The following is a 13,501-nucleotide window of genomic DNA, read 5'->3' on the forward strand; positions in this document are numbered from 1 at the left end:
TTAGCTATTTTAGTCCTTACAACAACAAAGTATTTTTACTATGAATTGAGGTTATCATGACTTCATTTTTTAAAAAAGAAAAAACAAAACAAAACAAAACAAAAAACCCACTGCCATTGAGTCAATTCCAACTCCTAGCCCGAGTCATAGATTCTGACTCATAGTGACTCCCACTGGGTTTACAAGGTGATAAATCTTTACAGAAGTACATTGCCTTTCTACAGAGCAGCTGGTGGGTTTCAACTGCCAACCTTCCAGCAGGTAGTCAAATGCCTTAGGCACTACACCACCAGAGCTCTTTGGGGGTGGGAGGGAAAGATGGGGACTTTCCATTTTTGTTAATGGTGGAATACTTTGCTACAGATCATTTTCTCATGAGAACAAATAGAAAAGCTGGACAAACTTGAAATTGAAAATTACTCCCAAGGCAACCAGGACTTGAGAGACCAAAATGAATCCTGAGTTGCTGGTAAACACATTGAGTTGAGCCCAATAATCTGTGGTACTTTCCTCTGAAAATAATTTGCTAATTCGTAAGTAGAACAGATCAAAATATGAAGGAAATCAGCAAAGTGCAGTGGCTAAAATACTCAGGTCAGCAGAGATTTTGACATTCTCACTGGGTTGGGAAGATGAAATTTAGAATCCAGGGCCTGCAAAGGGGAAAGGGCCCTAGTAAACAATCCAGTTAGGGTCACACAAAGTCTACGCCCTACGAATAAGTGTAAACTAGACAGAGAAGTCTCCACACATCTGAAACCCAGCTTCCGGGAACCTCAGTCCAAAACTAGATTAAGGCAATATGCCCCAACTGCCCAATAGGAAGCAAAAACAAATACTCTGGTGATTTTACAAATTAAAACAAACAAACAAAAAAAAAAACCCAAACTCACTGCCACAGAGTCAATTCCAACTCATAGCGACCTCCTTTGGGTTTCTAAGGAAATAAATCTTTATGGAAGTAGACTGCCCTGTCTTCCTTCCACAAAGTGGCTGATGGGTTTGAACTGCTGACCTTCTGGTTAGCAGTCAAACGCCTTAGGCACCAAACCACCAGAACTCCTTTTACAAATCAAAGGTGATTTTAACTGTGAGCATTCCTGTCTTATGTCTGGGTTTAAAGGCTAACCCTGCATGTGAGACACAACTACATTTTATGCTCTTGATGTTAAGTGTGCATGTGGCCTGCTGGGTCTCTGGGCTTAGCTTTTCATGAAGAAACCAATTAAGGGGTTGGTATAAGGATGTCCCCTCAACCTTTGCACATACCTCCTATTGACCCTGACACAGGACATGAACTACATTTGCACTGAAGAGAATATCCCTCCCAGCTTGGTACTCAGCAGTCTTGGTAATGTGCAAAGCAAGAGGCCAAGCAGTGTCAAGTTCAAGGAAATCCAGAGTGCCTGCTCATGATTGACTGAAAGTCTGTGCTGAACAATGACTCCCGAATTCCACTTTTGGATAGGTTCATATCAATCCTTGGCCAGGTCTCCAGAGGAGATTGTATTCCAAAGCATATAAATATTAAAACATCTCTTTAAGATGTTGGATATTTATGAGTACTAACATCAAACTATCTTTTACTGCCCTTTCTCATCCCACTGATTATTTATTATTTGAAAAGATAAATACAGTAAAGCAATTGACCTCACAATGGCCTATTCTTGATTACACATTGCATTAAATACAGAAAGTATGACGAGGGCAGTCTGCAATCTGTCCTTCACATCAGCAAAAATTGTGTAATGAAAAGGTGTGTGGCTTAGCTTAATAGATTAATGCAAACCACAGGTCACAAGAGGCCTGGAATAAGTGTGGTGAGAGCAACACAAATCTAGCATCATACAGGGAAGTAGGTAAGTGCTCAAGGCTTCTGATATGTCTTCATAGCTCCACAGTTTTCAGTGGGGTGCTTTGTACATACTCAAAACACACTGCTATCAAGCTGATTCTGATTCACAGGGACACTTTTAGGACAGAGTAGAACTTCTCCATTGGGTTTCCATCTTTACAGAAGCAGACTGCCTCATCTCTCTCCCATGGAATGGTTGATGGGTTCCAACAACTGACCTTGTGGCTAGCAGCCGAAAGCTTTAACCACTATGCCACCAGATCTCCTGTGCTTTGTACAAGTATAGGCCATATATATATATATCATATATATATATATATATATAGAGAGAGAGAGAGAGAGAGAGAGAGAGAGAAGCTCTGGTAGCATAGTGGCTAAAGCACTTGACTGCTAACCAGAAGGCTGGCGGTTCAAACCCACCAGCCACTCCTCGGAAGGAAGGTTGGGCAGTCCTACTTCCGTAGTGATACTGCCTTGGGAAACCCAAGGAGGGGTCACTATGAGTCAGGGCCGACTCGACAGCACATAACAACAACAACAACAATATATATATATATATATATATATATATATATATATATATAAACACAAAACCAAACTCACTGCCTTCAAGTTGGATCCCACTCATGGCGACCCCTCCTTGGGTTTCTCAGGCGGTATCTGTATGGAAGTAGACTGCCCAACCTTCCTTCTGAGGAGTGGCTAGTGGGTTTGAACCATCAGCCTTCCGGTTAGCAGTCAATTGTCTTAGGCACTATACCACCAGAGCTCTCAGGTCACACACATACACACACACACATAAGTGTATGTGTATATATATATATACACACACATATATATATGTATGTATAATTAAATAAGTGAATAAGTGAAGGAATGAATGAGTTCATAAAGGCAGGAAGAGGAATTGCAGGTGAGTAGCAGTAGCAGCATGCATGTTCTTTGCATATGCTCAATGGTTTCTTTTTTGACTGCAATCCACAGTGAGAAATCCATCTCACATTATATCCCCTTATTCAGATACCCACATACCTACGTGCATATGCACACACACATATGAATTTTAGAAGCTTATATAACTGAAACAAAAAATTATAAAATGATTCTTACACTTACTACAATCTTTGTAATGATCTTTTCTATTATTTTCTATATATTTTATTGAAAAAATGTTCATGGATTCCACTAAATTGATTTCAAGATGGAGTAATGATTTACAACCTGCAGTTTGAAAAATTTTACTATATTTGAAAGCTCACATGTGGGTTTTAGAGTTAGAATTGGGTTGGAATCCTGGCTCTGTTAACCCATTACCTCTGACCCTTTGTTTTCCCATTTTTGAAACAGACACTTACCCTACAGAATTAGGTCATCTTTCTGAAGCCCAAATCTGAACATTCCATCCCATTTCAAGTGTTCCCCATTGTCCTTGAGCATAAGTCTAATCTATGTCTTAGATTGTATGGCCTTTAATGTCATGGCTCCGGCTCATCTTTTGTCTTTCACTGGTCCTAGGACACTGTACTCCAGCTCCTCTGAAATATGTGTAGTTCCTTAAATGAACCATGTTTTCTCTTTTGGTTTTGTGCATTCTCTTCTGCCTGCTTAACTGATTTCTACTTGTAATTTAGGTCACAGTTAAGATACCAATTCTTTCAAGAAGCCTTCATTCACTACCCAAAACAGCACTTAGCACTCTACCAACATGCTTCCATAGCTTCTTTGGCTCTCCGTTATCACAGCATATCACCATTACTACTCAAAGCTAACAATCACATCTCTCCAGAGGGAAAGAAACTCTGCGTTAGGCTCTATTCTCTGTGTTCCTTATATGAAGACTTTATGTACTCCCCCTTCCATCTCCTCTTAGTAAACACAATTAGTTAGATCTTAGATCTTAGGGATCAATCTGTTTGTTTGACAAAAAGTTCATGTCAATGCTTAAAAGGCAGCTCTAAGAAATTAGCGTAAACCTTTGGCAAGCATTCTTCAGACCTGCCTACTTAGTATGAATGGCTGAGGATGGGTTGGGTGGGTGATGTTGGAAATGAATGGTCACTTAGCTCATGCATAATGAAGGACAAGGTTGTCTACATTTATCAACACTGGAAGCTGACAACTTAAACAGACATAACTTGCACTGTCCCAAGAGTAGACCTCTCAGTAGATGGGGGAGGGGGGAAATTAATGAGAACATCAAGTTTTACAGAGAGGGGATGGAGAAAAGCAGAGCTAATGGTATACCAATTACTATTAGTACTCATGTGGTCATAGAGATTCTTTCATTAAGAAAACTCTCATTACTGTTTAAAAGTCACTTAAAAATTGATGGTCTAAGAAAAAAAATCCGATTGCTTTGTACAATTGATGAATTTTGACTTTCTAAGGAAATGGCATTTATCACTGGGATTCCCAAACTGAAATAAGATCACGTTGGTTCTATTAGTAGAAACTGAAAAACTCATCTCTAAGTAATGTATTGTATTCACTGCTCTAGTCCCTATATACAGCATAACAAAACCATGAACCAACTACAAAAACATCATTCAACTAAATAAAAAATAACTGGAAAAATCACTAGAGAGAAAGAATCTAGGAACAAATACCCTTAGAGACATGAGCCTTACATGACAAAGCTGTGGCTCAATGAGCTTCTGACTCTCTAAAGTCAACAACATTTTGGTAAAGTAGTAGTTGTTGTTCTTAGGTGCCATCAAGTCGTGTCCGCCTCATAGCGACCCTAACTATGTACAGCAGAACGAAACACCACCCAGTCCCCCACCAGCTCCACAACCCCCGCTATATTTGAGCCTATTGCTGCAGCCCCTGTGTCAATCCATCTCGTTGAGGGCCTTCCCCTCTTTTGTTGACCTTCCACCTTCCCAACCATGACATCCTTCTCTAGGGAATGGTTAGTCCCTTCTGACAACATGACCAAAGTAGGTTAGATGAAGTCTGGCTATTCTTGCTTCCAAGGAGCATTCCAGCTGCACTTCTTCCAGGACAGATTTGTTAGTCCTTTTAGCAGTCGATGGTACTTTCAGCATTCTTCGCTAGCACCACAACTCAAAAGCATCAATTCTTTTTCAATCTTCCTTATTCATTGTCCAGCTCTCACACGCATATGGGGCGATTGAAAATATGGCTGGTGTAAGGCACACCTAAGTTCTCAAGGAGATATCTTTGCTCTTCAACACTTGAAAGAGATCCTTTGCAGCTTATTTGCCTAGTGCTATATATCTATATATCTATATATCTATATCTATATCTATATATATATCTGATGCTCTGATTGTTGCTTCCATTGGTGTCATTTGTAGAATCAACCAAGGTGAAGTCTTTGACAACTTCAATCTTCTCTCCATTTATAATGATGCTGCTTATAGGTCCAGTTGTGAGGATTTTTGTTTTCTTTATATTGAGATCCATACTGCAGACTATATTCTTTAATCTTCATCAGTAAGTGCTTCAAGTCATCTTCACTTTCAGCAAGCAAAGTTGTGTTGTCAGCATATCACAGGTTGTTAATGATTCTTCCTCCAATCCCAATGCCACATTCTTCACATAGTTCAGTTTCTCGGATTATTTGCTCAATATATAGATTGAAAAAATATGGTGAAAGTTTACAACCCTGAGTCACTCCCTTCTTGACTTTAAAGCATACAGTGTCCCCTTGTTCTATTCAAATGACAGACTCCTGGTCTATGTACAGGTTCCCCAGGAGTACAATTAAGTGTTGTGGAATTCCAATTCTTCTCAATGTTATCCAGAATTTGTTATGATCCACAAAATCAAATGCTTTTGCATAGCCAATAAAACTGAAGTAAACATCTTTCTGGTATTCTTTGCTTTGAGCCAAGATCCATCTGACATCAGCAATGATATCCCTTGTTCCACGTCCTCTTCTGAATCCAGCTTGCATTTCTGGAACTTCTCTGTCAATATACTGATGCAACCAGTTTTGAATTATCTTCAGTAAAATTTTACTTGCATGCAATATTAATGATATTGTTTGATAATTTCCACATTCTGTGGGTCCACCTTTCTTTGGAATGGGTACAAATATGGATCTCTTCCAGTCTGTTGACTAGGTAGCTGTTTCCAAATCTCTTGGCATAGCCGAATGAGTGCCCCTGCAGGGCATCCATTTGTTGAAATATCTCAATGGGTATTCTGTCAATTTCTGGGGCCTTGATCTTCGCCAATTCCTTTGGTGCAGCTTCAACTTCTTCCTTCAATACCATTGGTTTTTTAACATATGCCACCTCCTGAAATAGATGAAATTTGCCCAGTTCTTTTTGTTATAGTGACTCTATGTATTCCTTCCATCTTCTTTTTATGCTTCACGAATCATTCAATATTTTGCTCATAGAATCTTTCATTAGTGCAACTCAAGGCTTAATTTTTTTCCTCAGTTCTTTCAGCTTGAGAAATGCTGAAAGTGCTCTTACCTTTTGGTTTTCTAACTCCAGTTTTTGCACATTTCATTATAGTAATTGGCTTTGTCTGTTCGAGCTGCTCTTTGAAATCTGTTCAGCTCTTTTATCTTGTCATTTCTTCCATTTGCTTTAGCTACTCTCCACTCAAGGGCACGTTTCAGAGTCTCTTCTGACATCCGTTTTGGTCTTTTCTTCATTTCTCATCTTTTTAATGACCTCTTGCTTTCTTCATGGAGATGTTCTTGATGTCATCCCACAATTATTCTGGTTTTCTGTCATTGGTGTTCAATGCATCAAATCTATTCCTTAGATGGTCTCTAAATTCAGGAGGTATATATTCCAGGCCATATTTTGGCTCTTGTGGACTTGTTTTAATTGTCTTCAACTTTAAGTTGAACTTGCATATGAGCAGTTGATGGTCTGTTCCACAATCAGCTCCTGGCCTTGTTTTGGGTGAAGATATCGAGCTTTTCCATTGCCTCTTGTCACAGATGTAGTCAATCTGATTCCTGTGTACTCTGTTTGGTGAAGTCCACGGGTATAGCTACCATGTGTGTTGTTGATAAAAAGGTATTTGCAATGAATAAGTCGTTGGTCTTGCAAAGTTCTATCATATGATCTCCAGAGTTATTTCTGTCATCCAGGCCAAATTTTCCAACTACCAGTGATTCTTCTTTGTTTCTAACTTTTGCATTCCAGTCACCAGTGATAATTAACACATCCAGATTGCATGTTTGGTCAATTTCAGACTGCAGAAGTTGATAAAAATCTTCAATTTCCTCCTCTTTGGCTTTGGTGGTTGGTGCGTAAATTTGAATAATGGTAGTATTAACTGGCCTTCCTTGTAGGTGTATGGATATTATCCTATCACTGACAGCATTGTACTTCAGGACAGATGTTGAAACATCCTTTGCAGTGATGAATGCCATGCCAGTCCTCTTCAAATTGTCATTACTGGCATAATAGATCATATGGTTGTCTAATTAAAAATGGCCAAAACCTGTCCATTTCAGTTCACTAATACCTAGGATATCAATCTTTAGCATTCCATTTCATTTTTTGGCAGCTTCCAATTTTCCTAGAGTCATACTTCATACATCTCATGTTCTGATTATTAATGGATGTTTGCAGCCATTTCTCCTCAATTTGAGTTGTGCCACATGAGCAAATGGAGGGCCCAAAATCTTTACTTTACCCATGTCATTAAGGTTTGTTCTACTCTGATGAGGCAGCTCTTTCCCAGTCGTATTTTGCGTGCCTTCTGACATAAGGGGCTCATCTTCCTGCACTGTATCGGACAATGTTTCTAGGCTATTCATAAATTTGCCCAGTAATGTATCAGACCATGTTTCTCTGCTATTCATAAAGTTTTCCCTGGCCAATTCTCTGAGAAGTGAATGGCCTCTTCTTTCTTCCTGGTCTCTCAGTCTGTAAGGTGCGCTGAAACCATGTGCGATCCTGCTTGCATTTGAAACACTGGTGGCACAGCCTCAAGCCTCACAGAAACGTGCAATCCACCACAGTAAGACAAACTGACAGACAAATTTGTCTCCTTTAGTTGTTTGAAACCTCTCTGCCCTCCCCTTACCTCAATCCTACCTGGGTCTTGAGGCTTTGTAGTCTCCGGTGTTCCCCTCCCTTTCCTGTGTCTTGGGGTGGGGCTGGTCTCCTTCCCCTTACCTGGATCCTATGGCTTTTGTCCTCCTGGGGTTCCTCTCCCTTTTGGTAAAGAGAGACCAATTATCCTGCATTACCTCTATAATACAAGATATGTTCACACCTGGCTACAAAGCTTTCTTATTAACACTTCTTTCTAACCTTCATTGCCCTCAACATTCCAAAACTCCTTTTTCAGTGGTCATGAAAACTAAGGATGTATGTCCCCCAGTTACCTTACTTAAGTGATACTAGAAGTTATTGAGACTAAAATATTTCCATTGGAGCTATAAAAGAGAGTCTATATAATAGAGATGCCCCCCCCCCACACACACACAGGGAGTTAACAAGAATATATTTGACCAGAGTGCTATGCAGCATTAATCTATAACTTCTGCATTATTAAAGGTGAGTGACAAATAAAAAATTGAGATGTCACCTAGAGGTAATCTGTTTGGGTAGATTCCATGGAATGACTCCCTAAAAGCCACTTGCAACTCCATTTTCCTTTGTTTATTAGAAAGATGAAATATTATTACTCAGCATTCTCTTGCAACTAGACATGACCTTTAAATATAATTTTAACCAATAAGAAGTTGTTGGGGGACTTTTAAAAAGGGATGAACTGAATTTGATTGGCATATTCCATTGGCCAATTGTCCCTTTCCCCTGGACATGAAGCCTGGAGCTCTGAAACCCATCTTAGAATCATGATCTAACATGAGGAAGAAAGCCTAATTTCTGGGGAAAGCAAGAAAGATGAAAGGAGCTTGTTTTATCAGGTCTGGGCCACCTAAATTCCTTAAAGCATTTTCTGCTATTTACAGTTAACTGGGATTTGACTTGACAAGTTGTTGTTAACAGCTCTTCTGGGATCCAAAGATACCAGGCTAGCCCATTCTGTGGACAAATGTTGAACCTACCTATGAACCAAATGACATTGAAGTGACATGGCAAGAAGATAGTGTTAGCTTTGATGGCAAGCTTAGAGACATCTAATGAGTTAAGGTTTTTAACAAACAATTGACAAAGTGAAAAAGTGTGTAATAACTGTGCTCCTTTCCACTTATACAGATGATAAGAGAGATCTAAGAAAATCTGAGTTTTCCAGCCTCCTCCCCCTCTCTTTTGGTTTTTGATTATAGAAATAAATTGACAAGTGTTTTGTCTGCAGTTAGAAATTAACTGCATGTGTCTATGAAACAGATGGAATCTAAGAGCTTCCCAAAGCCATGACTTTAAGGGTCAACAGCTAGATATAATGAATAATCTTCCTAACTAGTTTTATTTGGTCCAATGACCTTCATAAGATATGGTTTTGAAAGATATAATATAGTGCCAGAATATATAATCCAACAATCTTCCTACGTAGTTATAGTCAACATTTATTGAACCAGACACTGGGATAATTTCATTTAATCCTCATACAATCCATATGAAAGAGGCATATATACTTTTATTCCCATTTTACAGTGAGGAAACTGAGGCTTTGGGAAGTAACAAATTTTATTCAAGGTCTTAGAAAGACCAATTTGTAGTCTCAATTCTTTCTCAAATTGAACGCATATGCAATTTCATGATACAATATATCCTGTGTCTATATCTCTATTCTAAAGCGACTTATAATACTGTAAGTATTTATTTATGAGAAGGTTTCAGCTGCCAGACTGAGTTCCTTGAGGATCAGAATTATTTCTGAACTTCTTTGTATGACCTAGATATGCAGCAGATGCTCAGTAAGTTTCCTATGAACCTTGGTAAATACATGTTGGGAAATCAAGGCCATGTAACAAGTGTTGAAGAGCTTTTTGCCACTTTAATTTCACAGCTGAAGTATATCAGTCAAGAAGTAAGTATTTAGTAAACAGATAGCTAAGTGCTTAGTATTACATTGGACTTATTTTGCATAATTAAATCTAAAAGACACATTACTTGTGAATACCTAGAAAAAAAAAAAAGAAAGGAAGTATTCTCTAGGGTTCACCAAGAGCATGAAATTAATTCCCTTTCTTATGAGGGTTCCCAGATTGATAGATCAGGGAATTCTCATAGACAGGGTGTACCTTAATATCAGTAAAATATTTGACAATCTTCCACAATGTTTGGATGAACTGGAGAATGCAGATTGTATAATAGTAGATTGGATTAATAGTTGAGTGAACATCCCAAAGAATGTTGATTAATGGAGGTCTCAAGTGATGAGTTGAAGGGATTGTACTTGACATTGATCAATGATCTTATCAATGTCATGGATGCATGCACAATGATTAAATATGAGGATAGTATAAACCTAGGAATGATAGCTAATAGATTAGAGGACAAAAATCAATATTTAAAAGTAGTTTGATTGGCTACAACAAAGGGCTAATACAAACAAGAAAATATTTAACTAGGATAAAGAGAATATCTGACATTTTAAAAAATGTACTGATACAGAATTTTACAGAATATATTAGGGAATCTGGATTGATAGAACTTAGGTGAAAAATATTGGAAGTTTTAGTTAAAAAGTGCAATATAAGCTAAAAATGACATGGCTGAAATAGAAGCTTAGGCCCCATTAGTAAGTATAAATGATTTTAAGACTGAGGGATATAAGAGTCCTATTGATTTCCATGCTTTTCTGACCATATCTAAATACTGTGTCCAGTTCTGCATTGCCATGTGAAAAAGAGGGCAGACATAAATTCTATGTGTGTTCATAAAACTGCTATCAAGAGGGCTACAGATGTGGACTATAAAATAAGAAATGATTAAAACAATTGGAGTCATCACTCGTCTGCCGTTTGTTGCGCTGTAGTAGCTTGCATGTTGTTGTGATGCTGGAAGCTATTCCACCAGTATTTCAAATACTAGCAGGGTCATACATAGTGGACAGGTTTCAGCGGAACTTCCAGAATAAGACAGTAGGAAGAAAGGCCTGACAATCCACTTCTAAAAATTCACCGATGAAAACACTGGATCACCAATACAGTGACGTTGAGGAAGAGGAAGACATAGAGAGGTCTGTGGAAGGTACAGACAACAAAGATTAACTCTTTTGCACATACAGTACTGCATTTTCAGTGATGGCAAATATTGATATACAGGTGGGTAGATGGGTAGACAGACTGAAAAATTAGGTATGTCCACACGGGGGGAATGTGTCCATGACCACATATAGGTTTGGCAGACAATGTTTCTATTAGTGTATTTGTATGTTCTGTAAGAATTTCTAGGTGTATAGTAGAGCTGACAAAGGACAAGACTATAGTCACTTCTTGGCCACAGCCAGCTACCCAGAGGGAGTGAGTAGTTGGACCTGTGGGCTCTGGACCATAGTTGCTGGGAACATTAAGCTCAAATGGCATAACATACTACACAAACTGAGATCTTAAAAGCTTGGAAGCGGCCATCTAGATGCAATGATGGGTCTCTCCTTGTCCAGAGCAAAGAAGAATGAAGAAAACCAAAGACACATGGAAGCAATTAGTCCTAGCGACTGGTACAACATGTGATCCTCAACCTATACGACTATGAGACCAGAAGAACTAGATGGTGCCCACTACCACTGTCAAACACTCAGAGGGAGATCTATGTAGGAGATCCTGTATAGAGTGGGAGAACAATGTGGAACAAAACTCAAAATCATTTAAAAAAAAAAAAAAAAAAGGACCAGGTTTGCTGGTCTGACAGAATCTGGTGGAACCCCTGAGACTATGGCCCCTAGCAGCCCTTCAGGTCTGAAACTGAACCCACTCCTGTGGCTTCCAGCCAAACAAAGACAGGCACATGAGCTGAACATTTACATTAGGTGCATACACTTCTTGGAGAGATCAATCATGGGAGAATAGAAGGGCTGTGTATGAAAAGGGAGGCAGTTCAGGGGGCAGGAGTACTTGAGAGAGAAGGACACAGGGTGGCTATGGGGAGGAAGTGGGAGGAAAGCTCTTACATGGTGGGAGGTTATAGTCAATATCATGAGAGAAAGTGTATGTGAACTGCTATATGGAAGATGAATTTGCTCTGTAAACTTTCACCCAAATCACAATAAAATTAAAAAAAAAAAAAAGAAAGAGAAAACACTGTGGATCACAACAGAATATCACTCCATATAGCGCTGGGAGATAAGCCCTCTAGGTTGGAAGGTACTCAAAATACACAGAAGCCACAACCATGGACTGAAGCACACCAAGAGTCCTGAAGCTGGTGCAGGGTTGGACAACACTTCCTTCTGTTGTATTTGGGGCGACCATGAGTTGAAGATAATTGTCAGCAACTAACAGCAATAACAACAACAAGGCAACTGGAAGAGTTTATACTGAACTGACTCTGATTCTGATAATACAACAAACTTCTCAAGGTCAGGTGCTATGTGTTTATCAGCTCTGTAAGACCAGCTCTGAGCACAGAGCCCACACGTTTGGAGTTCAATTAATTGTTAATGAAGGTGGTCATGGAAGTCACTTTAAATATTGGAATGGCTATTAATGGGCCTTAGATTCCTGGTAGCCCAATGCAAGATCCATGGTGAAGACAGTTTTTGGATGGATAATAGTGATTTTTTTTTTAAATTAATTAGAGTGCTCTGAAAGTGAAAAAGTATGCCTTGTAAATTCTTCTCATGGAAGTATGCCAATATGGATGGAGTGATGCCCTATAAGGAATTTTGTGGAGGAGATGCCCTGCTGAATGGGATGTGGGCTTGATCACCTAAGGTCCCATCAAACTCTAACTTCTGTTAAATCATTCATTTATCCCTAAAATGCTTTTGAGTACTGACTGCACTTCTCTAGGAGCTAAGGAGATAATGGTGAGCTAAACCAGATGTACACATATCAGGGCATATCTGCACCCACGGAGCCTGGAGTTGAGATGAATTGTCTCCAGAATGGGCTGTGAGCACCCCATCTAGGGAAGAAGAAGAAAATATTAGAACGTCTACTTATGATTCTTCTAAATTTCATTCCTTTATTAATTTCCGTTTAGTATGCTGGTGTTTCAGTGGAAGACCAACACTCTATAAACCCTAAGTAGTTGTCCTACTTTGTTGTTGTTGTTGTTATTATGTGCTGTCGAGTCAGACTCGATTCATAGCGACCCCTCCTTGGGTTTCCGAGGTGATATCACTATGGAAGTAGATTGCCCAACCTTCCTTCCAGGAGTGGCTGGTGGGTTGAACTGCTGTCATACTTTAGGGAACAAAATTTATTATGCTGTGTTCAAATCCTGGAAGAACCAGCACTGTTATAATCTAGACGTATGTCTCTGTCACAGTGGCAGGGCTTTTCTTTTAACTACCATAATTTACAGATAAATCATTTATAAGTCATGTTTTCTTAGAGAGATTGAAGATTCAGGGCTGACCTTAGAAAAACAGAAAAAATAAGAGACAGAAGTTGCCCCTATTAGGTAGCCACTGTGGGCCATGATATGTTCCTGTGAGACAGAGATCTACGACAGGAATTATGGACAAGTACGTACGTATATGTATAGATACAAATAATAACAAAACATAGAATCATATTTAACAGTCATAACACGTGAAGTCGTTATTATAACGCTCCTATTT

General features: G+C 39.1%; 1 protein-coding gene across 1 annotated transcript in view; it reads right to left on the reverse strand.

Annotated features, from left to right (window-relative positions):
- Window positions 1-13,501, reverse strand: part of PARD3B (par-3 family cell polarity regulator beta) — a 1,522,095-nt gene that overhangs the window by 201,522 nt on the left and 1,307,072 nt on the right. The window lies entirely within an intron of this gene.

The sequence above is a fragment of the Orycteropus afer genome, unplaced genomic scaffold (genome assembly GCF_000298275.1).
Source record: "Orycteropus afer afer isolate SDZICR_OR568_19922 unplaced genomic scaffold, OryAfe1.0 scaffold00002, whole genome shotgun sequence".
Taxonomy (NCBI): Eukaryota; Metazoa; Chordata; class Mammalia; order Tubulidentata; family Orycteropodidae; genus Orycteropus; species Orycteropus afer.